Genomic DNA, 18054 nt, shown 5'->3' on the forward strand with positions numbered 1-18054 from the left:
AGGAGTAGGAGTACAGAATAGTGTTGATTGGATTTGGCCATTAGTAGATCGTTTGTTTCGTTTTAGGATAACAGTGTCTGTGGAGTGTTGAGGACGAAATGCAGAAGGGATTCAAGAAGGTGAATCGCAATAAGTGTATATTGATTGGTTTGCGCAAAAATTATAGCTGCTACAATATAAGGGAATGGTTTGTGGCATTTTCATTATTATTTTTTACTATTAATGGCGGTGATCCGCGATTTTTAATCAGGACTGCAACATTATGGTGGACAGATCGGACACTTTTGACAAATTTTTGGGACCATTGACATTTAGACAGTGATCAGTGCTATAAAAATGCACTGATTACTGTGTAAATGTCACTAGCAGGGAAGGGGTTAACAGTAGGGGGTGATCAAGGGGTTAACTATGTTAGCTAGGGAGCGATTCTAACTGGGGGGGGGGGGGTAGGACTCTCTGGGTGAGGAGAGCGATCGTTGTTCTGTCTCTGTGCGGAGCAATCATGGGTGCCCGGCAGTCATCACCCGTGCCCCCTAGTGGTAAAAAGGAGAGCCGATGTATAGCTACTGCTCACCCAGGGGAGCCAACCTGCCACAGTATAACTGCGGCGGCTGGTCGGGAAGGGGTTAAAGCATGTTATAGAGCACAGTGCATGTGCTGTGTCATTTGGCCCCCTGTAAAACCTGGCTGATCCTGCTAGTTTCTACCTTCCCCCCCCTGTAGGCTGACCCCGATATATCAGGGCTGCTGAGCTTTGACACCATTATCAGCGTACGTGCCTCCGCTATATGCAGCCCTGTGTCTCCGGTGTCCTCTCCTCTATCCTCTCTTCCTCCCCTCTCTGCCTGTCAGCTCCGTGTCCGCACTGTCACTTCCTGTCCTGCTTCTCAAATCACTGTTTCTATTTAGGAGCTGCTTGCAGGACCTTTTTTAGCATCCTGCCAGGGCACCGCTCCAGTGTAAAAGCCCTCGGGCTTTCACACCGGAGTGACAGGAGAGGTGCTTTGCATGCGCTATTTTTAGCGCTATAGAGCCTGTAAAGCGTGTGAAAGTAGCCTTAATGTTTTACATAGCTATACCTGCAAAAAGGGCCAGCCTGAAGTGATCTAGCAGGACTTAATTTTCTAACTAAAATTCCACTTTAAGGTACCACACGGTACTGCAGCAGCATGCAGTTTTATGCATACGACAACGTGCAACATGTTTTCTGATGCATGGAGGTCGCATTAAAGGTTTGACTTTTTTTTTTAAATAACAAACATGTTATACTTACCTGCTTTGTGCAGTGGTTTTGCACAGAGCAGTCCCGATCCATTTCTTCTCAGTCCCCCGCCGGCGCCCCTGGCTCCCCCCTTTTGATCAGTGCCCCCAATAGCAAGCTGCTTCCTATGGAAGCACAGGTGCATGCTCACTCCCGAGCCCTACTCTATGCGTCAATAAGACACATAAAGCCCTGGCTCAGCCCAGCCCCACGCTCTCTACTCATTGGCTGTGATTGATGTGATTGACAGCAGAGGGAGCCAATGGCTCCCGATGCTGTCTTAGCCAATGAGGAGATGGAGTCCCGGGTTAGCCCAGGATCTTTGGCTGGAGTGCAGGTGAGTATTAGGGGGACTGTGGTGGGAGCAGCACACAGAAGCATGCCAAAGAGCAGTCAGTTTTGCCTGCGGGTCACGAATGCACTTATTTGTGCATGCGTTTCAATATGTGAACCTAGCCTTAGTGGACAAAATGTATAGAAATGCACGTAATGATTTATCAATGGCGCCATTCATGCTGTGCATTTACCTTTGTTTAGGAATAGTCAGTTTGGCTGCATTTATAGAAAATAGATATCTGTGCGTCAAAGACCCAACAGACAAGCACATGTAGTTGTGACTGAGGCCGCGTACACACGGGCGGACTGTTCGCCCAACCTTGTCCGCTGAACAGTGTTTGGGCGGACAGTCCGCTCGTGTGTGGGCTTTCAGCGGACAGTTTCAGCGGACAGTTGGACGGACAAAGTCTTTCGGAAATTCCGAAAAACTGTCCGCTGAAACTGTGTTTGAGCGAACAGTCCGCCCGTGTGTTGGCCTGTCCGCTGTACTTTCGAAATGAGCGGACTGTTCCCGCTCGGAAAGTCCGCCCATTTCGAGCGCGTGTACAGGTAGGCGGGGCCCGCGAAGGAGACGTCGCGGGCTCCGCCGCCTGCAATGGGCTTAAAGGGGAACCCCAACGCCGAAAAAAATCGGCGTGGGGGTTCCCCCCAAGTCCACACCAGACCCTTGTCCGAGCACGCTACCCGGCCGGCCAGGAAAGGGGGGCGAGCGAGCGCGCCCCCCCTCCTGAGCCGTACCAGGCCGCGTGCCCTCAACATGGGGGGTGCCTTGGGGAAGGGGGGGCCGCGCGGCCCCCCCACCCCAAAGCACCTTGTCCCCATGTTGATGAGGACAAGGGCCTCTTCCCGACAACCCTGGCCGTTGGTTGTCGGGGTCTGCGGGCGGGGGGCTTATCGGAATCCGGGAGCCCCCTTTAAGAAGGGGGCCCCCGGATACCGGCCCCCCACCCTATGTGAATGAGTATGGGGTACAATGTACCCCTACCCATTCACCTGTGAAATAAAGTACAAAAAAAAACACAACACATGGAAAAAGTATTTTATTGCACAGCTCCGGGGGTCTTCCGTCTTCGGGGGTCTTCTCGCCGGACTCCTCCGCTATCTGTGTGTAGCTCTTTTACTAGCGGAGGAGTCCGGCTTTCTTCCTCCCCGCCGCCGGCCTCTTCTCCCGACTTCGGGGGTCTTGTCCCCCTCTTCGGTTCTTCTGCCGGGCCACCGCGCCTGGTCCGGTGGCCCGGTCTTCTGTCGCCGTCTTCCGTTCTTCTGTCGCCGCCTTCGGTTCTTCTGCCGGGCCACCGCGCCTTCTTGTAGCTCTTTTACAGGCGGTGGCCCGGTCTTCTGTCGCCGTCTTCCGTTCTTCTGTCGCCGCCTTCGGTTCTTCTGCCGGGCCACCGCGCCTTCTTGTAGCTCTTTTACAGGCGGTGGCCCGGTCTTCTGTCGCCGCTGTCGTCGTCGCCGCCGCCGCCGCCTTCCGTTCTTGTTCTTCTTCTTGTTCTTCTTCTTCTTCTCCTGGAGATGTTGACTCGACGAGCTCTCCGGCCGGAATGCCAGGGACACGCTCCGCTGCCACTTATATAGTGACAATGGGGCGGTGTCACATGGTATATGTCACATGGGTTGGTCACATGGTGACCCCGCCCCCTTACGATGTCATAGTCCCCATGTGACATCAACCCATGTGACCAACCCATGTGACATATACCATGTGACACCGCCCCATTGTCACTATATAAGTGGCAGCGGAGCGTGTCCCTGGCATTCCGGCCGGAGAGCTCGTCGAGTCAACATCTCCAGGAGAAGAAGAAGAAGAACAAGAAGAAGAACAAGAACAAGAACGAAAGGCGGCGGCGGCGGCGACGACGACAGCGGCGACAGAAGACCGGGCCACCGCCTGTAAAAGAGCTACAAGAAGGCGCGGTGGCCCGGCAGAAGAACCGAAGGCGGCGACAGAAGAACGGAAGACGGCGACAGAAGACCGGGCCACCGGACCAGGCGCGGTGGCCCGGCAGAAGAACCGAAGAGGGGGACAAGACCCCCGAAGTCGGGAGAAGAGGCCGGCGGCGGGGAGGAAGAAAGCCGGACTCCTCCGCTAGTAAAAGAGCTACACACAGATAGCGGAGGAGTCCGGCGAGAAGACCCCCGGAGCTGTGCAATAAAATACTTTTTCCATGTGTTGTGTTTTTTTTTGTACTTTATTTCACAGGTGAATGGGTAGGGGTACATTGTACCCCATACTCATTCACATAGGGTGGGGGGCCGGTATCCGGGGGCCTCCTTCTTAAAGGGGGCTCCCGGATTCCGATAAGCCCCCCGCCCGCAGACCCCGACAACCAACGGCCAGGGTTGTCGGGAAGAGGCCCTTGTCCTCATCAACATGGGGACAAGGTGCTTTGGGGTGGGGGGGCCGCGCGGCCCCCCCTTCCCCAAGGCACCCCCCATGTTGAGGGCACGCGGCCTGGTACGGCTCAGGAGGGGGGGCGCGCTCGCTCGCCCCCCTTTCCTGGCCGGCCGGGTAGCGTGCTCGGACAAGGGTCTGGTGTGGACTTGGGGGGAACCCCCACGCCGATTTTTTTCGGCGTTGGGGTTCCCCTTTAAGCCCATTCCAGGCGGCGGAGCCCGCGACGTTTCCTTCGCGGGCCCCGCCTACCTGTACACGCGCTCGAAATGGGCGGACTTGCCTCCGCCTTACGTGGGCGAGTCCGTTCATTTCAAAAGTTGAGCGGACTGTTTGGCAAACAGTTCGTTGAAACAGTCCGCTCGTGTGTGGGCAAGTCCGCTCATGCAAATTTTGAGCGGACTGTTTGCCCAAACTGTTTGACGAACAAGGTTGGGCAAACAGTCCGCGCGTGTGTACGCGGCCTTAGGCTTCTGTGTCTGTGCATCCACTGCATCTCAATTGATATGAATGGGACTGCCTACACAGGGATGCATAGAACACCTGTGCAGGTAAATACAGCCCTATAGTACACCTGTGTAAATGAGGCCTAAGGCTTCATACACACTGGGCATTTAGCCCCAGTGCATGAGGCTCTGGTATAAGGCACAGTTGCAACATCCAGCCACACTGCCACCTGCCTGTTAGGCCCCATGCTCACTACATTTGGCTGTGAGCAGAGTGCACAGGTGTCCCATACAGCCTCCTGCAAGCAGCCCGTCAAAATCTCTAAGGCCCTGTTCACACTTGGTGATTTGGAATCACCAGCAGAATTGCAGCGCTACTGCCCGTGATTCCAAATTACAGTATAACACAACACTCTTATGGGTGCCATTCATTTTAATGGCACCCCAAAGAGGTGTGATTTTGCCATAATTGTCACACGACTACACAATAATCCCATCAAAACGCACCTTTAAAAATTGTGCAAAGCTCATTACCCAAAAAGGAGAAGGAGCTTCTTTTGGGCAACAGACACAAATAGGGCAGTCCATTGAAGTGAATGGACTGCCCTTTGCACAACACGTTCAATCGCATGTAAATCATGCTTATAAAAATGTGACTGGGAAAGCTTGTTCCCGCTACACAAGATCTGGACGGGGCCCAAGAGTCTGATAGCTGCTGTGGCTTTACAGTACTTCAAGTGGTATGGATGTTTAAGACTTATGAGATGGGGAAATGAATGCCCCAAATGCAGTCTTCATATCCTAAGGCCTCTTTCACGTGGACTGTCCGTTCAGGTCCTCCTGTCAGTTTTTTAGACCTCTATGGAGCGTTGGTTGTCAGCTGTGACATGTCTGCTGACATCTGACCCGCACCGATCCGTAAAAGTGTGATGGAGGAAAAACCTACTTTTCCCTCTGTCATCGGATCGGGTGACCACGGACTCTACGGTCCGTCTTCATCCGATCCCCATAGGGGAGAGCCGCGCTCTGACAGGTCTGTCCCTGCACAGTGTGCAGAGACGGACCTGTCATCTTCCTGCTCAGCGGGGATCAATGGAGCGATCCCCCGCTGAGCAGAGAGGGCTTCATACACGGACAAGTCTGTGTGTAGGAGCCCTTGGGCTGGGTTTTCCTGCATCCAATTCGCCATGCAAGTGTGACCCGCTCTCAATGGAGCCGTTTAAAACAGGTCAGGGGCGGCCACCATCCACATTACAAAAGGTCCTGTGCATGTTTGGGTCCAGTTCAGGTGCAAATTAAGGTAAAAATGTGCACCTGAACTGGTGAACAGGAATACGCCAGAGCCCATGCTGGGAACTGCGACCGCACATATGTGAACCCGGCCTAAATAAAAGTATTGCTTGGTGCAGAAGCCAGCCACAAAATCTCTGAAGTCTCTTAGCCCTTGTACACACGGTTGGACATTCCGACAACAAAATCCGTCAGATTTTTTCCAACAGATTTTGTCTGAAAGTGGTGTTGCATACACACAGTTGGACAAAGCTGTCGGAAAATCGGATCGTTTGGAACGTGATGACGTTCGTGCCTTGCAACGGGACTACGTTGCGTCTAGTAGCCAATAGCTTTGGTGTCGTAATTTGATCTGAGCACGCGTGGCACTTTGTCCGGTCGGAATTCTCTACAAACATCATGTTGTCGGAAAATTTTATAGCCCAGCTCTAAAACTTTGTCGGTCGGATTACTTTTGTTGACTTTCCTGGACACACTGCAATGGTGTAAACTTTGCCACTGGAATCCATGTAATCTAATGTCCATGCATTTTTGATGCAGAAAAAAACCCACACTGGGTTGCTTCACACACCTCAAAAAAGGGAAGTTTGACAGAGGCTGGGAAATGATATGTGGCCTTCTCACCACCTGTTTTAATCCTGAAAAGTTCTGCATTTTTTTTTTTTGCAAGGAACTACACTGGAATGCAGACATACGCAATAGAAAAAGCACCAGAAAGCATCTAAATGTACCAAAAACTCACTGAAACACATCCACAAAAAAAAAAAACAGGAAACTTTTGGGGGGGGGACAAGAGGAGCGCATCGAAACTGCATTTCTGTGTGGTACACAGAGAGAAAAAGAACAACCTGATAATATTTTTGAAGTATTAGTTCACCTTTCCAAAAAAAAAATGTACCGTGCAGGCAAGTAGTCCCAGTAGTTTAAAAAAAAACATTGTGCAGCTTTAAAAAATGGAGCTTGGTTTACATGGCATATCTGTAGACCTAATGTCTTCCTGATTGATCAGCCCTGGAAGAGAAGCTCTCATGTGTTGTCTAGTTGAGCACACCCCCAGCATCATAGCAATGAATGCTCTTGCTTTTCGTAACCCAGCACATGCACAGTGACTGGGTGCACCAAGATGGCGGCGCAAGGCACAGGCTGTGACACCTGATCAGCAGATCACAGCAGGACAATGCTGGATCCACTGGACAGGTAAGTATGCTTTTCGAGATTAAGAAACAGGGTGAATTTTTTTGAGTAGTAGGTAGGGTCATTTTAAAGCCCTTTATAGAAGTTATTTTGTGTTGTGGATTTGATCCATTGCTTAGAATTACTGCTAAACTTTATCACTTTATTCTTTAATAACAAGAATGTACTTTTCGTATGTAATGACATTAAGTTTTATTTTCTGAGCAAGAATTCATGCTTCTGTGTACTAAAGATAAACATATGCAAAACATCTTATTTTTTTATTTTTTTAACTCAGATATGCATTAGATGTTGTGCAACAAAAGGGTGTTGTACCTGCAGAAAGAGGAGCAGTAATTAATTTGATCCCTAGACTTTTCACTGGAAATTATTACTTTTATCCAATAAGCAAATCGGCAAAGAAAGACATAAAGTTGACCTGGAAATTAGTAGAATAATCTTCCTGGCTGTAACGTTTAGCAATGTAAACAACTAGAGTGGTTAAACAATATAACTCATCTTCGGGCAGGACATACAGTAAACATGTATGTATTTTCAATGTGCCATTCTTACAGATTCCTATTTAAATCCATGCAGTGGTTGTCAAGCTAGCCTGGTTGATGTTGCGCCCTGTTCCACCCACAGGTGAGAAGATCTTGATGCGGCTAGGTAGGATACTGGGGATCATTTTGCAGCTGAAGAAGATTCTGGGGATCTTAATGCAGCTGGGGGGGGGGGGGTACTGGGGATCTGGGTGTAACTGGAGAGGTTACTGGGAATCTGGGTGCAACTGAAGAGGATACCAAGGATCTTGGTGCAACTACAGAGATTACTGGGGATCTCTGTGCAGCTACAGAGGGTACTGGGGATCTTGGTGCAGCTAGAGAGGCTATTGGGGATCTGGGTGCAGCAGCTGGAGAGGATACTGGGGATCCTGGTGCAGTTTAGGATTCTGGGGATCTTGGTGCAGCTGGAGAGAGTACTGGAAATTTTGGTGCAGTTGAAGATTGGAGAGGATTCTGGGTGTCTTGGTGCAGCTGAAGAGTGTACTGGGGATTTTGGTACAGCTGGAGAGGATACTGTGGATCTTGGAGCAGCTACAGAGGGTACTGGAGCTGTTGGTGCAGCTGGAGAGGATACTGGGGATCTTGGTGTAGAGCAGTGTTGCTCAACTCCAGTCCTCAAGGTGCCCCAACATGTCATGTTTTCAGGATTGCACTCAGATGAAACAGCTGTGGTACTAAGGCAGTGATACTGATCAAATCACCTGTGCAAAATAATGGAAGGCCTGAAAGCATGATCTGTTGGGGCGCCTTGAGGACTGGAGTTGAGAAACACTGGTGTAGATGGTGTAGGCACTGGGGATCTTGGTGCAGATGGTGTAGGCACTGGGGATCTTGGTGCAGATGGTGTAGGTACTGGGGATCTTGGTGCAGATGGTGTAGGTACTGGGGATCTTGGTGTAGATGGTGTGGGTACTGGGGATCTTGGTGCAGATTGTGTAGGTACTGAGGATCTTGGTGCAGCATTGCTTTTCAGCAACCACTGAGACTAGAATAAAGATATCTACCGAAAGACAACAGAGCAAAGGTGCACAAGCTGCTTGCCAGTAATCTAGTTTCTCTTCATCTCACCTACAAAATACTACACTTTTTCAAACAGCACAGATCTGAACAGGACCAAGTGCTGCATGCATTTCGTACAATAGAGGTTCAACAAGAATGGTCAGTTTTTGAAACTTCTTCTTTAATGGGAGAACTGATTGTCACTTTAAAAAGGCTGTTTGCAGTCTTCAGCACTATTTGAAGCTTTTTGAAAGCCTGATGATCCCTAATAGTGTCTTGTTTAAAGTGACAGTCAGCACTTCCATAAAGATCTAAATGTTAAAGACTTTAACATTTGACCCTTTCCTTGTATATTAGCTCCTACAGATAGCTAATAACCTCCCCCTCTCAACACTTAACCCCTGTTCTGCTGCCTACCTATCTCATCCCTTGCAGAGAGCATGCTGTTCCCACTCCAAAATCATGCAGCACCATGACTCCGGCACCCTAAAAAAAACGCTATCAAAATGTACATTTCCATGCACACTACCCCAGATAGCAAGCAATTGTGCTGCAATTTTGAAACTCACTTGCTAAGCTATTTCTAGACTTGTCAGGCTTCACAAGTTTGTTGCACAATTGCAGCAAGTCCGCATTGCATGAATCCAAATCAACTTTCTTTGCAAACATTCTTCTGGTTCTGGTTCAGTTATATTGTGCAATAGTCATCCCGCCAGAGGGGGTCACTGTGGTTTGCAGAGCTCTTACTGTAGACTCAGCACTGCAACTTTTCTCTTGCTAGAGACTTGCCGAGCAAATTTGCTACAAATTGGAAAAGTGTCAACTAGAACTTGTGATTCAAGTGCTCTGCAAGTGTACAACTTGCCAGTGAAAATGTGCAGCAAGTTAACAGACTTACAATTCAAATTTGTGGCATGTTATCCTTGCTATCTGGGACATTACGAATGGCTTGCGAGATCGGGATAGCAGGAGCACGCACCCCAACGGAGGCGTGTGCTCGCTGCACAGCAGGTGCTGCCGCTGCTCGTGGCTGACGGTTGCAATGACCGCTGGCCACAAGCGATCGCGGGCACGAGAGGCAGAACATGGACGAGTGTGTGTAAACACACAAATCCCTGTTCTGTTCTGTGAGCCGTGACAGATCGTGAGTTCCTATTAGCTAGGAACCACCATCCGTCACTTCCTCCAGGTCAGTCCCCTCCCCCTGGAGTTAGAAACACACCCAGGGAACACAGTTAACCCCTTGATCACCCCCTAGTGTAAACCCCTTCCCTGCCAGTGACCTTTTTACAGTAATCAGTGCATTTTTATAGCCCTGATCGCTGTCTAGATGCCAATGGTCCCAAATATGTGTAAAAGGGTCCGATGGGTCCGCCATAATGTCACAGTCCTGATAAAAATCACAGATCACCTCCATTACTAGTAAAAAAAAAAGGCTGAAGTGGTTAATCTTGCCCAAGAATCAGACTGTTGGTCTTTACACAGACAAAGGGGAGTTTAATCATCCTTGTCCTGGTGAGATACTAAATAATTTTTCCCATAACAGAGTTTCTTCCAGTTGAAAAAAACATTTTTCCCAAAATGTTTTGCCAAGAAAAATACCCTTATCAACAGAAGCTTTACAAGATAACAATTTCTGGATTTTTAAACTGAAATAAAAAGGGAAATATTTTGCACAGACTTTTGTGGTATCTGGTGAATCAAGGCCAATGTGTGCTAATGGCCTTATTATGCACTCTGCTAGGTTTTATAATCTACTTTTTCTAGTTTAAAGCTGTGTCCAAGCCTAGAGGGTTACTTTTTGTCATGTTAAATTATTTTTGCTATAATCTTTCATCATCTGGGTCATTGGATCCCATAAGCCATGACTCTGAACATTTAGAGGTTTCCATGGTGACACCAGCTAGACCCCTGTATAACATACAACGCGTACAACCGCATGCAACTTCCTGCTTTAGGCTAAATATACATCCATTCTTTTTTGAACATTGTAGTTTATAATAAAGGCTTTATTCACGAAGAGTCTATACCTGCACTGTTCTTTCACTGAAGGTACATATACAGTGCCTTGAAACAGTATTCATACCCCTTGAAATTTTCCACATTTTGTCGTGTTACAGCCAAAAATATAAATGTATTATTTTTTGGGTATGTCTCTACCAGCTTTGCACATCTAGAGAGTGAAATGTTTGCCCATTCTTCTTTGCAAAATAGCTCAAGCTCTGTCAGATTGGAGTGTCTGTGAACAGCAATTTTCAAGTCTTAATACTGATTCTCAATTGCATTTAGGTGTGGAATTTGACTGGGCCGTTCTAACACATGAATATGGTTTGATCTAAACCATTGCACTTTCTTTTGCAGACTCTAATGCCGCATACACACGACCAAACTTTCCGGCAGAAAAGGTCAGACGGAATCATTCCGTCGGATATTACGATCGTGTGTGGGCTCTTTCTGACTTTTTTCTTCAAAAATTTAGACGGACATAAAAATAGAACTTGTTTCAAATCTTTCTGACTGAATCAATTTCTATCGGGAAAACCGTTCGTCTGTATGCTGGTCCAACGGACCAAATACGATGCTAGGGCAGCTATTGACTACTGGCTATTAAACTTCCTTTTCTAGTCCTGTTGTACATCATTACGTTCAAAACAAGCAGACTTTGGTCCGTTCTTGTGTGGGCAAGTCCATTCGTTCAGAAGTCGAAAGTCTGTTGGAACTCCGTCGGGCAGACCGTCTGACCTTTTCTGCCGGAAAGTCCGGTCGTGTGTACGCAGCATAACAGGTTTTCTTCTATGATTGCCCTGTATTTGGCTTTATTCATCTTCCCATAAACTCTGACCAGCTTCCCTGGCCCTGCTGAAGAAAAGCATCCCCACATGGTGTGTTCAGGGAGATGTGTAGTGTTAGTTTCCGCTACACATAGCGTTTTGCTTTTAGGCCAAAAAGTTCAATTTTGGTTTCATCTGACCAGCGCACCTTCTTCCACGTTTGCTGTGTCCCCAACATGGCTTCTCACAAACTGCAAACGGGACTTCTTATGGCTTTCTTCTTGCCACTCTTCACATGTGTGAGACTTTTTCACAGCTTGGCCACATACAGAGGTCCAACATTCAGGGGGCACTGTCAGGTGCTCTAGGGACATAAAATTACACTGAGGTGGCACAGATGAGCACTGATGTGGCATGGATGAGGCACAGATGGCCATGAATGAAGCACTGCAAGTACTGCTGCAGTCTTCCCCCTCTCCTTGCATGCTGAACTGATCAGTGTGTACAGCGTGCGAGGAGAGAGCTGAACCGGACATGCGCTGGTCTGTTCACAAGTGATCGCTCAGTCATTGAACAGAGAGTTCACATGGTAAAGGGCCACTGTCATTGACCCTTTACCGCTGTCCGTGATGCGCTGGGTTCGGAGGACCGATGGTCACAGACATTCCAGGATGCACGCCCCAGGGACCGTCATTCGGCTATGGCCCGTTTGGCAAGTAGCATTCGTTATTTCAGATAATTCGTAGCTTCGATTAAATTCGGATTCATTACGTTCATTAACAGCCAATTTCAAAAGGAAATTCCAATACCTATAATTTAATAGCCAGTAACAGTTAAGTTACTATTTCTGATTTTATTTATTTTTCGAATTTCAGATTTATTGCAAATTTTTGAATTTCTGATTTATTTATTTTTTCGAATTTCAGATTATTATTATATTTTTTTTAATTTCTGATTTTTTTTTTTTTTTTTACATATTTATTTTTTTAATTTACAAATTTTCGAATCTAGGAATATTCAGAAAAGTTTGTTAAATGGGTTTCCGTTATTTTTGGTTATTTTTCAAATTTAACGAATTTGTTGAAATTCGTTGATCGAATTTGAAACTAAACAAACTGCACGTTTCTATTGTCTACTGGAATGGCTGAGCCAGGCATGGCAACTAGGGGAAAACCATAAGGTCAGACTTAGTACAAGAATAATAAATCCGAATTAGCCTGTAAGTTCAGTGCATCATAAAACAAGCCTGTGGGGTAGACAAAGAGACATTTGGGATGCTCCTGCATAGCCCACTGTCTCTGCAACACATCTAGAATAACTGGAATAGTTGGAATGAAATGATGATCTTGCCCGTAATGATGGGAATACGAGGAAATAACAGAAGTGCAGAATATTTTCATGTATGCAGAATGAATAACCATCTACACGTTTACAAATTTGCATTAGTAAATTTAGTGTTTCTCACAGTGGTAATTTAAAAAATTATATTGATAGGGGGGAAGAAAGGTTAAAAATTAGAACTTATAAAGTGACTCATTACATCCCCATCATACATTTTTGGAGTGCAACTGTACGCAACTCCTAGGAAGGTTAACGCCAGTAATAATACCAGGAGTATTGGCAGCCCTTAGTTATTCATCCATCATATAGTGTAAAAAATAAAGATGTAGGGGTCTGAGGAAAGTAGAAGAGTATCAGCAGCTCCATGCTTAGGAATTTAGTGGTTAATCGTGGAATTCCATTTTGTGACAATCTTCTGCCTTTACAACCCCTTTAAAGTGGTTTCAGGGTTGACAATTGTGAAGGTCTCTTTGGTCACTACCTATCTGAGTTAAGTTTGCAGAACTGATAGAGTTCAGAAAAAAATCCTGTGTATTTGAATGAGAAAAGTTGAGCTCTTATATGTTTAGACTGAGGAGTCAGGCAGCAGAAGCACAAGATCTTCACAGCAGAGAAACCATGGCAAGAGCCTTCTGTCCAAGCTCTCTACCAATATCTGTTGGGCTTAGTCGCAACGACAAACCCATCAACTCCATGTTTTTGTGTATATACTGAACCTTTCATGACCTCATGTATTGCGGAAGTACCAGGACGGAAAATATGTACAGATGTGATAAAAAAGGTTTCTCGGTGTGCAAACCACAATGATCAACTGTTATAAGCCAAGACGGCAGAGTCATTTGCCAAGAGTCCAAGCAATACAAAGCTCTGCCTATTACAGGAATACAATGAGCTCCAGGCAGAAGTCAAGTACTATGGAGTATTCAGAGAAACGTTTCTCTAGGCAGTTTTCTCACTTCCCCTAATAGCAATCTTTCAGGAGGTTAGGGAAGGGTTAGGATTCCCCCTGACTTTTTTATTTTTGTGGTCACTAGGACAGGAAGTGAGCAAATAAAACAATGTTAATGTCCAAAGTGTTATAACCAATAGAAACCATCCCTACCCAATATAACCACAGTTGTAAACAACAATTTTAATATACAATGCATGTTTGAGGTTATGTTTTTATCTTTATTTTATTTGTGCATTTATCTTTTATTTGCGTTTATGCGTTATTATCTTTTATTTGTGCATTTGTGACAAAAACAATCAAGTACCGTGCAAATAAAAAAAAAGTATCATGGATGGTATTCAATCTACACTGCATGTAATTCTACAGATGTCAGTTTTGTGTTTGTTCTTTTTGTAAAACTATAAAATGTGGGGTTTTTTTCACATAAAAGGGTTTAAATACATTGCTTTTCCAGTGCAGTTTGCTCTTTCATGCTATAAATGCACATTGTTGCTGACAGATGTCACTTATTTTTGTTGGACGCTGTGGCCAGAATGTTCTGCGCAGAGCACAGTATTGGGGGAGATTAAAAAAGGAGCACTCGGAATCTGGTGCAGCTCTGCATGGTAACCAAACAGCTTTAACTTCAGCTTGTTCATTTAAGCTTTGCCACCAAAACCTTGAAGCTGATTGGTTTCTATGCAGAGCTGCACCAGATTTTGCACACTCCAGATTTAGTAAATCTAGCCCCATTGTGTCATATTCCAGGGCAATAAGAATAAACAGCTATGCTTGAGTACTTGCAGAACCGATGTACTGTACTTCCAAACTTGTGCATCTAATCTGAGGACAATAAAACGTAAAAATAATAAACATGTTATACTTACTTGCTCTGTGAAATGGTTGCACAGACCAGCCTGGATCCTCCACTTCTCAGGTCCCTTCACCAGAGCTCCTGGTCCCTCCCTCCTGTCAAGTGCCCCCATGCAACCAGCTTGCTATGGGGGCTCTCGAGCCAAGCCGAAGCTCCATATGTCCATTCGGGCACAGAGCCGTTGTTTGGCCCTGCCCGCTCTCTCTCCTGATTGGCTAACTGACTTTGACAAAAGCGGGAGCCAATGGTGTCACTGCTGTGTTTCAGCCAATCAGTAAGGAGACGGCAAAGGCCCTTGTGCACCTCGCTGGATAGGGATGGGCCTCAGATATTAGGGGGGTACTGCACACAGGTTTTTTTTTTTATCTTAATGCATAGAATGCATTAAGATACAAAAACCTTCTGCCTTTACAACCCCTTTAAAGTGGTTCCAAGGTTGAAAATGTTTTACCATCATGCATTCTTTGCATGAAGGTAAAAAACCTTCAGTATGCAGCTTCTCCAATGGCCCTGATAATTCTTACCCAAGCCCGATCGCAATCCAGTGATGTGTACGAGAGCAGCTGCTGTCCCTGATCTCTGCCTGCTCATTGGCTGATAACAACCAGTGAGTAGGGGGCGGAGACGGGGGCCAAGCCCCATTCTCTGTGTCTTATGGTCACACAGAGCAGGCCTCGGGAGCAAGCAAGCCACTTGCTATGGGGGCACTTGGAAAAGGAGCTTGGAGCACTGGGGAGTGAACAGAGAAGAGGTGGATTGGGGCTGCTCTGTGAAAAACCACTGCACAGATGTATAACATGTTTGGTGTTTAAAAAAAGAAAAAAATTACCTTTTAATATCACTTTAATTTTTATTTAGAATTAAAATGTGTTATTTAACATCCCAATGACACGCCATTTATGTTTTCTTTTTTTAAAAGCGTCAGTTCCCTCTATATACAGTATCTCACAAAAGTGAGTACACCCCTCAAATGTTTGTAAATATTTTATTATATCAGGTGTGTTAAATTTGGTATTATCGCTCTCACTCTCTCATACTGGTCACTGGAAGTTCAACATGGCACCTCATGCCAAAGAACTCTCTGAGGATCTGAAAAAAAATATTGTTGCTCTACATAAGATGACCTAGGCTAAAAGAAGATTGGTTCGACCCTGAAACTGAGCTGCCGCACAGTGGCCAAGACCATACAGCGCTTTAACAGGACAGGTTCCAATCAGAGCAGACCTCGCATTGGTCGACCAAAGAAGTTGAGTGCACATGCTCAGTGTCATATCCAGAGGCTGTCTTTGGGAAATAGACGTATGAGTGCTGCCAGCATTGCTGCAGAGGTTGAAGGGGTGGGGGGTCTGTCAGTGCTCAGACCATACACCGCACACTGCATTAAATTGGCCTGCATGGCTGTCATGCCAGAAGAAAGCCTCTTCTAAAGATGATGCACAAGAGAGCCCACAAACAGTTTGCTGAAGACAAGTAGACTAAGGACATTGATTACTGAAACAATGTCCTGTGGTCTAATGAGACCAAAATAAACATATTTGGTTCAGATGGTGTCAAGCAATGTGTGGCAGCAACCAGGTGAGGAGTACAAAGACAAGTATATAAATGAGGTATAACTATGGCCTATGGGTCACCCACTCAGCGCCACCTCAATCCTACAGTGCCAGCAGCAGGTAGATGTGTTGAACTATTCGATATCATGTCAATTTATAGATAAATAATCATATAAAATTACCAATATAAAATAGAGGTGAAATCAAAACATAAAATAAAACTAAGCAGCTGTTTAAATAAATATAAATAAAGTATTACAGTAGTATAACCAGAGCTAAAGTCCTCCTTGCATCAGATAAATACTAAAACAGTGCTAAAATGAAAATAAAACTAGGAAAAAAAATGATGGTAATGAGACCATAGGGCAATGGCAAACACCACAGCCAACAGTCTGTATGTAGCAGATGGATATGTGGACAATTCAGATAATTCACAGTCACTTTTCTCTTAGTGTGCATCTTCCACCAGAGTAAGAATGCAATTATCCACCTCGTGAAGCACACACCCCTCTGGGGTTCAAACTCACCAGACGCCGCTAGAAATAAAGCCTTGTATCTGTGTCCAAACACCGCTCTGTGCTGACACCCCACTTATCCAGAAGGTCCACTGGTATAAGTACTCCGATTATATCATAAAACACAAGGATAGATGTACATAGCGCAATCCTGTTTATTATGATGCAACATACCCATACAGCAGAAACCCCCCTTAATCCTAGCTGCTTACATTTAAAATGCAATCAGCAAGCATAAAGAAATACAATAGAGGGCGCTATCACCATCTCCAGCCGCCCGCTGGAAGCGTGCTGTTCCTTGCAGACACAGTATTACACTTCCGGGTAGAAGCCAGTGCCCTCTGTTGAAGTCGAACGACGAAACCGGTCAGGGCCTGACCAGCACGGAAGCCCGAAGTGACGTTGTGCGCTCCACCACGCTCTGCCTTCTACCCGGAAGTGTAATACAGTGTCTGCAAGGAACAGCACGCTTCCAAGGGGGGTTTCTGCTGTATGGGTATGTTGCATTATAATAAACAGGATTATGCTATGTACATCTATCCTTGTGTTTTATGATACAATCGGAGTACCTATACCAGTGGACCTTCTGGATAAGTGGGGTGTCAGCACAGAGCGGTGTTTGGACACAGATACAAGGTTTTTTTTTCTAGCGGCGTCTGGTTAGTTTGAACCCCAGAGGGGTCTGTGCTTCACGAGGTGGATAATTGCATTCTTACTCTGGTGGAAGGTGCACGCTAAGAGAAAAGTGACTGTGAATTATCTGAACTTTCCACATATCCATCTGCTACATAAAGACTGTTGGCTGTGGTGTTTGCCATTGCCCTATGGTCTCATTACCATAAATTTTTTTATTCATTTTAGCACTGTTTTAGTATTTATCTGATGCAAGGAGGACTTTAGCTATGGTTATACTACTGTAATACAAAGACAAGTATGTCTTGTCTGCAGTCAAGCATGGTGGTGGGAGTGTCATGGTCTTGGGCTGCATGAGTGCTGCCAGCACTAGGGAACCATGAATGCCAACATGTACTGTGACATATTGAAGCAGAGCATGATCCCCTTTCTTCAGACACTGGGCCACAGGGCAGTATTCCAACATAACGACCCCAAATACACCTCCAAGACAACCACTGCCTTGCCATAGAAGCTGAGGGTAAAGGTGATGAACTGGCCAAGCATGTCTCCAGACCTAAACCCCATTGAGCATCTGTGGGGCATCCTCAAACAGAAGGTGGAGGAGCGCAAGGTCTCTAACATCCATCAGCTCTGTGCTGTCGTCATGGAGGAATGGAAGAGGTGGAAGAGGACTCCAGTGGCAACCTGTGAAGTTCTCATGAACGCCATACCCATGAGAATTAAGGCAGTGCTGAAAAATAATGGTGGCCACACAAAATATTGACACTTTGGGCTCAATTTGGACATTTTCACTTAGGAGTGTACTTACTTTTGTTGCCAGCGGTTTAGATATTAATGGCTGTGTGTTGAGTTATTTTGAGGGGATAGCAAATGTACACTCACTACTTTACATTGTAGAAAAGTGTAATTTCTTCAGTAGTGTCACATGAAAAGATATAATAAAATATTTTCAAAAATGTGAGGGGTGTAC

The 18054-nt window shown here is 46.0% G+C and overlaps 1 protein-coding gene across 3 annotated transcripts in view; it reads left to right on the top strand.

Annotated features, from left to right (window-relative positions):
- Positions 1 to 18054, top strand: part of STN1 (STN1 subunit of CST complex) — a 96924-nt gene that overhangs the window by 6535 nt on the left and 72335 nt on the right. Inside the window, exon 2 of one of the 3 annotated variants that reach the window (XM_077455257.1) lies at positions 7477 to 7546. The exons of the other annotated variants lie outside the window; for them this stretch is intronic. The gene's annotated coding sequence lies outside the window, so the exon portion shown is untranslated. The remainder of the gene's footprint in view (positions 1 to 7476; positions 7547 to 18054) is intronic. 3 annotated transcript variants of the gene reach the window in all.

The sequence above is a fragment of the Lithobates pipiens genome, unplaced genomic scaffold (assembly GCF_037356315.1).
Source record: "Lithobates pipiens isolate NorthernLeopardFrog02 unplaced genomic scaffold, aLitPip1_a1.2 Scaffold_25, whole genome shotgun sequence".
Lineage (NCBI taxonomy): Eukaryota > Metazoa > Chordata > Amphibia > Anura > Ranidae > Lithobates > Lithobates pipiens.